The sequence below is a fragment of the Eptatretus burgeri genome, chromosome 15 (genome assembly GCF_056783735.1).
Source record: "Eptatretus burgeri isolate ZD-2024b chromosome 15, Ebu_testis_v1, whole genome shotgun sequence".
In the NCBI taxonomy this organism is placed as follows: Eukaryota; Metazoa; Chordata; class Myxini; order Myxiniformes; family Myxinidae; genus Eptatretus; species Eptatretus burgeri.
Window position 1 is genome coordinate 8,134,404 of NC_140975.1, and position 8,003 is coordinate 8,142,406.

Below are 8,003 nucleotides of genomic sequence, written 5' to 3' on the forward strand. Positions count from 1 at the left end.
GTTTATAGCTGGGTCGGGATTCAAACACAGGCTAGACAGCTTAGAGCGAGCATGCGTACCTCTCGGTTATCCTGCTGTGATGTGGCGATTCATTGCTTTGTAACGCCTGAAAACATTTTTTTACTCATTGTAATCTAATTTTTTTTTGCCTTCCTAACATTGGAGATGTTATGCATCCCACTCAAGCAAGCACTCCAACGAAGCAGTTAAAGAAACTTTTAAAAACGAAACCTTAAATTTTATATATGTATCTACTATCTATCTATGCTGAAGTGACGGGTCGTATAATGAAAGAAGATCGTACAAAAAGGGGAAACGTGGTGTAAAATAAATTTGCACATTTTCAGTGAGCGAACCACTGCATGATGCATCGCCCGAGGTACCGCACGGCCAAACACAGGCGAATGGGCCCTGACCTTTGTTCAAGTCGAATGATATATTCAGTGACAGTGTAAATATTGTAGAACATTCACAAAGTGGCTTAAGCATGTACTCAAAGGAAATGGTTGATAAGGAATGGCTGGCTTGTCAAGCGATTAGTGATCACCGATCGGTCATATAAACCCATGCACCCAGAAACACCCAAGCAATGTCCGAAGTGGACAAATGGAATACTTTTTTTTTATCTCAGTTGGAAGTGCTGCTGAAGTCAATAAGGAAGTTTAAATTTTGAAATTCGGCTGAGATGAAGAGATTTTTGAGGTTATGGTATGTGCGGAAATGAAATAAAGCCACAAACACTGACGTCTCCGAGCGTTTACAAGCATTGCAATGTATCCAGCGATTGGTAGGTATGATGATCAGGCATTCGATAATACGAGTAAGGAAAGCGGAAAACAAAAAACTATCATTCAGATGCTGTTGCAGCCTGTTCCAAGTCAAGGCATTTTTGAGCAGGCCAAAAAACGTGGCGAATTCAGACCCCAGCAAACTGATAGAGGGCTGACCAAGCATGACGCCTTGATAAAGGATAAAATTAAATAATGCTATTAATTATCTTCAAAAGGAGTGTTTTAATTAACCCAAACACCCAATTTTCACTCTTGCACTTCCTTGGAGTTCCTTTCGTATGCATGCAAAGTTTCAGGCTGATAGGTTTCATGGTTTTAGAGTTATGGAGGAGACACATACACACGCACACACATTTATTAGGATAGATAAGTAAGTTTGGTTGGAATCAAAAGTCCCGATAAAGTTTGAACTACTCACAGATTGAAAGAGTTCCATGAATGTTGGAGTTTTTCTATCCAAGGGGTGATCAGAAAGTCCCTAGCCGAGTGGGAGAAGTCAAAGAAAATCTGCCAAAGTGGAACTTTCACAATAATGTTTACGTTTTCAAAGTGACACAAATGAACCCTCGAGCATTTCGATGTAAGGTTCATAAAACGAAAGGTTAAGGTTTTATTCCTCATAAAATACTTGTCTTTGGAGGAATAAAGTCATTCGGAAGTGTAGTGCACTGTATACCCTGAAGGGAGCCTCGAGATTCAAGAAACATAGCAATAGGTGGATTTCGAGGAATATATATATATATATATATATATATATATATATATATATATATATATATATATATATATATATTTTTTTTAATAAAAGGTACATTTTAGGCTTTAGGGTGAATGCATTGCCCTACCTTGTTACTCAGATTACTCATGAGCATTGTCTGATTCATGCGGTGATTTTTCCACCTGTGTGTCCCCAACTTCACCGGCTGGCTTGCATAGCAATCGCTACTCTGACGTTTATCTCAATTTACCTTTCTCAGAAGGTGTTCATATTTCACCCTTGGTGGCAGGTACCGAGGGTGGGGCGGAAATACTGTAAATCATTCACAACTGCAACCGCAAACAAAACTAGAAGGGCACTCGGTGGAGCGCATGCCACTGTCACGTAACGCCTGTTCCACGAGAACATATCGGGCCCATGACATTTTTGAAATATCTTGCAATCCAGTACTATATCATTTTTTGGCCCTATCTCTCAATGGTGAAAAATCACTTAAAAAACTTTTAAAATCCTCGTATCCAGATCTGGATCTTCAATTCATCAATCAATTCATGATTCATGATGATCTTCAAAATCGAATCAATTCATCCTTGCGACACACCCAACCTGTCCACCAAGTTTCGCCTGAGTTTCCACAACTTTTGGAGATATCGTACTGTAGATAAGTTTTGGTCCTATCTCTCAATGGTGAAGAATTACTCTTAAAATTCTAGTAGTCGGATCCGGATCTGGATCCGGATCTTCACCAAAATGTCATAGTTCGTCCTCGTCATACTCTCTCAAAAATGATCAAATCCGGATCCAGGGCTTCACCAAAATTGAGTCAATTCTTCCTTATTACAAACCGAACCTGTCCACAAAATTTCATCCGGATCCGTCCCTGACTTTTTGAGATGTCCTCGACACACACAAACAGACAGAAAGGGGGTGAAAACGTAACCTCCTTCACCTTCGGTGGCGGAGGTAATAAATAAAGTACGAATGACGAACAGCTTTTATTTTATACACAAAGTCGAGGCTCATGTAAGAGCGTGGTGATGGAGGGTAAAAATGAAGCGAACTATCAGTGGGAAGACAGTTGGACACAACAAGCAAGAGAATGAATGAACAGCATAAGTGAAGATGGAGAGGAGGGAAGGAAACAGTTGGGTTTGGGATCCAGTATAGTTGATGGTGGGTAGGGATGGTGGTGGTACCCCAACTGCTTGAAACCCTGGAGGGAAGAGTGGGATTGAACAGCCTGAGGAAGACAGTTCCACAAACAGGAGAAAAGAGGAACGAAAGAGTGGAGGTGTGCGTTGAGTGTCCATTTTGGAAATGTAGTACCGGAAATATTTACTGCAAGCTTTAATTATTTTTTGAGGATAAAATTTAGGATCGTGAAAGAAGAGCAAGGTGATGGTTGGTACAAAGGTAATCTGAACGAAGGAGGAAAGATGAGAGAAAAAATCCAGTAACCTGCGGATGATGTCGAGGTGGCCTGGTGGACGTGAGGATTGTTAACGAGGGTACAAAAGATCACTGGTAGGGATAGAAGATGAGGTCACGTGGTGGTGTACCGCTACCTTGAAGCCCTGTGAGATAGTGATTGAACTTGATGAGATAGTGGTTCCACAGATGGGAGGGAAGAGTAAAGAAGGCATGGAAGGGAGTAGTTAGCCTGGAATTTGAAAGGTGAACAAGGAGGGATTCTTCCAAGAACTACACATCCTGGAAGGGCAGAAGATTCACAGAATGAGGAGGGGGGGGGAGCGTGGGGGAGGTCGTTGTAATCAGAGTCGTAGTAGTTGTTGTAGTAGTAGTAGTAGTATTAGTAGTAGTCGTGATATATTATAGATCAAAAATACAAGATGATAATTAACATCCAAACTGCTAACAGGACAGTCGGCTTAATCCCACAACCTTCGTATGTTTGTTGTTTGTTGATCCATTTGTGACAACAGTAAACAGTTATTTCAAGAAGTTCTGAGTTGTTTATGATTGGTTGATTGGTTGTTTAAAATGTTTAGAAACATAAGCAGGAAGTTTGTGGTCTCTTCCCGTCATGTTTTGTCGTTCAATCGTGGCAAAGGAGGCAAAACCGAGCGGATGCAAAATATACACGGGGTGGGTGTGGGGGTGGGGGTGGGGGAGGGGGAGTCAGGATTTCTGGGAGGAAGGGGGGCAGGGGTCGGGGTAATGTATAAATAAACCAAACCACAGGCCACAGCAGATGATTTGCAGTTCGTGACATGTTACTGGAAACATCTCACAAGCGTCTTGTTCTCGATGTCCGTCCCACACACGAGCCCCTTGAGACCCAGAAAGCCCTGACTTTTGTCCAAGTCCTCCAGAGGGACAGCCTTTGTGTCCGCGAGGCGTCGCGTGCTCGTTAAATCGTTCTGCGTTTCCTTAAAATCACAGAAATTAACGCTGGACCTGTTTGGTACTCGCACTAATTAAAAATGCTTAACGAGCTGTACACAAGGACACACACACACACACGTAAACACGGGGTAGTGTATTTTACCAGCGACTGCATCTTACACTTCATGTGATGAAATGTGGACGTGGTGTTAATTGACTTTATATAAGTGCTGTCTGTTTAGTTTCTGGAAGTTGCGGGGGGGGGAGGGGGGAGTATGGGGTTAAGATGTAGGCAGTTATCAGGATGGAAAGGGGGGTGGTGGGGAGGATGGGATCTGGGGGTACAGGGTACACATTGTCCAATCCTGGGCGATGCCTGGCTCGCTATATGTCGTAGGGATGGAGTGGGAGAGGAATTGGGATCTCACTCATTCTTTTGATGTCATTCATTCCTTGGCTCTCACTCATTTTTTTGAATCTCACCCATTCTTTCAATTCCCTCACTCTTTGCATCTCACTAATTAGCTTCTCTGAAATTGGAATTTCAGATAAGGTATTGTCATCGTGCACCGTCCGTCTCCTATTTCGACTTATCCGGGCCAAACCGCTGGACCAATCCAGCTGAAATTTGGCAACAAGGTTCCACTCCTGATTGGTAACGGGGAATGCAAAGCTCGCTCCGGTCGTATGACTTTCAGTAGGTCAAAATGGCGGACTTATTAAATTCCTTCAAAAATATTTTTCACCAGACCCCCCAGTCAGAATGCTACCAAATTTGCGTTGCAACATTGTGCCAGGTTAGGGATGTTAACTTGTGGAGGTCATGGCAATCATATCACCGGAAGTGTGTCAAAATGGCTGACGTAGTCAATTTGGGGGAAAATCGCATAAATTCCTTCAAAAAACTTATTCTCTAGACCCACCAGCCAGAATGTTACCAAATTTTGGTTACAACATTAGGACGGGGTATGGATGTTAAATTGCGGAGGTCATGGCGATCACGTGATCGGAAGTGTGTCAAAATGGCCGACGTTTAGCTCTCATACGAGCCTCGACAAGGTATACAAAAAAATGGCCGACGTCGTCCATTTGGGGGAAAATCGCATAAATTCCTTCAAAAAAACTTCTTCTCCAGACCCACCAGCCAGAATGTTACCAAATTTTTGTGACAACATTAGGACGGGGTATGGATGTTATATTGCAGAGGTCATGGCAATCACATGACCGGAAGTGTGTCAAAACGGTCAACTTCGTCAATTTTGGGGAAAATCGCGTAAATTCCTTCAAAAATCTTCTCCAGACTGACCAGTCATATTGGTACCAAAATATATTTTTAAATCACTTCCATGTTAATTTACTTATTGACTATTGAGCTTCAGTGTGTATGTCCAGTCAATAACTTTTTACCAATTGAGCTTTTGCCATCAAATTTTCAACAAACCTTTATTATGAGGATATATGGAGGAAATAATAAAAACATAGGACCACTGGATCTGTAGCTTATCTGGGCCCTGGCCTAACATTGTAACCCAAATATGGCAGCATTCTGACGTTTGGTCTGGAGAAGATTTTTGAAGGAATTATTAATGCGATTATTTTTTTCCCAAAAAATTTACTAAGTCTGCCATTTTTACACACTTTTGGTCATCTAATGTTGCAACCCAAATTTGGTAGCATTCTGACTGATGGGTCTGGAGAAGAAGATTATTGAAGGAATTTACATGATTTTTTTCTCCCAAAATTGACTAAAGTGGCCATTTTGACACACTTCCAGTAATGTGATCAGAATGACCTCCACAATTTAACATCCCTTCCCTGGCCTAATGTTTTAATTCAAATTTGGTAGTATTATAACTGGTGTGTCTGGCAAAGAAGATTTTTGAAGAAATTTACGAAGTCAGCCATTTTGACCTACTTAAAGTCATGTGACCAGAACAAGCTTTGCCATCTCCGTTACCAGTCAGGAGCGGAACGTTGCTGCCAAATTTCGGCCTGATCGGCATGGCAGAGGAAGTCGAAATAGGAGACGGACGGACAGTGCATGAAGACAATACTAAGCTAAAAATAGGGGCAACACCCCTGAGCGCTCACCTGGTTGCGGTTGAATAAGAAAACCAGGGAACCACTGGTTTTCTGTTTTTTGTGGGAAACTCACAAAAAATTTAATGGAGGAGAAAGTAAATACTGATGGATATTTTTTTTTATGTAGTGAACAAACTTTGGTACATCACAGGTGATGAAGGCTGTGGTCAAGTTGAATTGAAATGGTATCTGTAGTTTCTTAGAAGAAAGCAAATACCTATTTTGGGGGCAACCCCTCCCATAAACCCCCTCAGACCCCGATTTATTTATTTACTTTTTTATTTATTTTAATGGTGTGAAGAAGCTTTTGCAAGCGCTTGTGGACAGTCAGATGGATGGATGGACGATGCGCCATCCCATAAGCTCCCCGGAACTACATTTCAGTTGATGTAACGTAGTTCCAGGGAGCGTATGGGATGGTGTGTCCGTCCGTCCATTCCTCTGTCCGTCCGTCCATCCACAAACACTTTCAACTTCTCTGAAAATACACTTATGATTTCGATGAAACATCACCACAACCTTCATCATCTGGTATGTACCAAAGTTTGCTCACGGCATTAAAAAAGAAAAGCGGGGGCGAATGGGGTTGTGTCGATAGGGTGGGGGTGGGGCGGGGGGAGGGGGAGAGTTGCCACCCAAAATAGGTATTTTCTTTGTTCTCAGAAACCACACACACAATGTTGGTGAAACTTGATCATGGCCTTTATCACCTGGTACGTACCAAAGTTTGCTCACGGCATTAAAAAAAAATCTGGCCCGAAGGGGGTCTACAGGAGTTCCCTCCAAAATAGGTATTTGTTCTCAGAAACTACACAAGCAATTTCAATGATACTTGACCACAACCTTCATCACCCATGATGTACTAAAGCTTGTTCATGACATTAAAAAAATTGTTGTCTGAGGGGGTGTACGGGGTAGTTTCCCTCCAAAATATTTCTATCCTTTCTTCTCCAAAAGTACGCATACAATTCCAATGAAACTTGACCATAATCTTCATCACTCATGATGTACCAAAGTTTGTTCACAGCATGAGTAAAAGCAGGGTTGAACGGGTTGCATAGAGTGTGTGTGCGTGCGTGCGTGGGGGTTGGCACCAAAAAGAGGTATTTTCTTTCTTCTCCGAAACCACACACAATTTTGATGAAAGTTGACCACAGCCTTCATCACCCATGATATACCAAAGTTTGTTCACAGCTTAAAAACAAAATCGAAAGATATTTACTTTCTTCTCCGTCACATATTTTGTGGGTCAGCTGTACCTACCAGTGGTTCCCTGGTTATCTTATCCAGCCGCCGCCAGGTGAGCGCCCAGGGGTACAGTCCCTATTTTTTTTTAAAAAATCGATTCCGTGTTTATTTATTTATTTTTGAGATTCAGTGTGTATGTCCAGGCCATACCATTTTTACCAATCGAGCTTTTGTCATCAAATTTTCAGTGAGCCTTTATTATGAGAATATGAAGAACACTAATTAATAACATCTACAATTTTTTTAAACTGTCGTTTTCATCAAGTTTAGTTCGAGTAAAAAGCAGACGCAGACGGTCTTTGCGTTTTCAGATGCTTTCTAGTTTATGATGGATCTCACTCATTAATCATCATCAAATTCATTTACAATGATGGTACCTATAACAGCTTGGTGTTAGCAAGAATAAAAATAAGACAAACAAATGAGAAAAAGGATAGCATGCAGTGAGCTAGCGGACAGCAAAGCGGACAGCCAGCTTAACTTGTCATGCAGACTGGTTTCACCCCAGAATTCAGTTTAGAATCTCAGATAGAGTTGAAAATGGTTCATGGAATCTGCCTCAACCTGAAAAAATGATCATTTATAGCATATTTACATAGAGTAAACAAAATGTTTGGCAAGTAATGAGCACAGCTGGTTTGTTCGCACCGTTTGGTTAATTAGGGTTTAACGTCTCATCCATCAAACTGTCGGTACCTTGTGGAACTTCACGTCAATACATGACGCGTTTTATGTAACAGATTCATTATCCTTCGTTTCTTATTTGATTTGCTCTTTTCTGAAAAACAAAACGTCGTTATACGTTGTTCAAGCCGTGG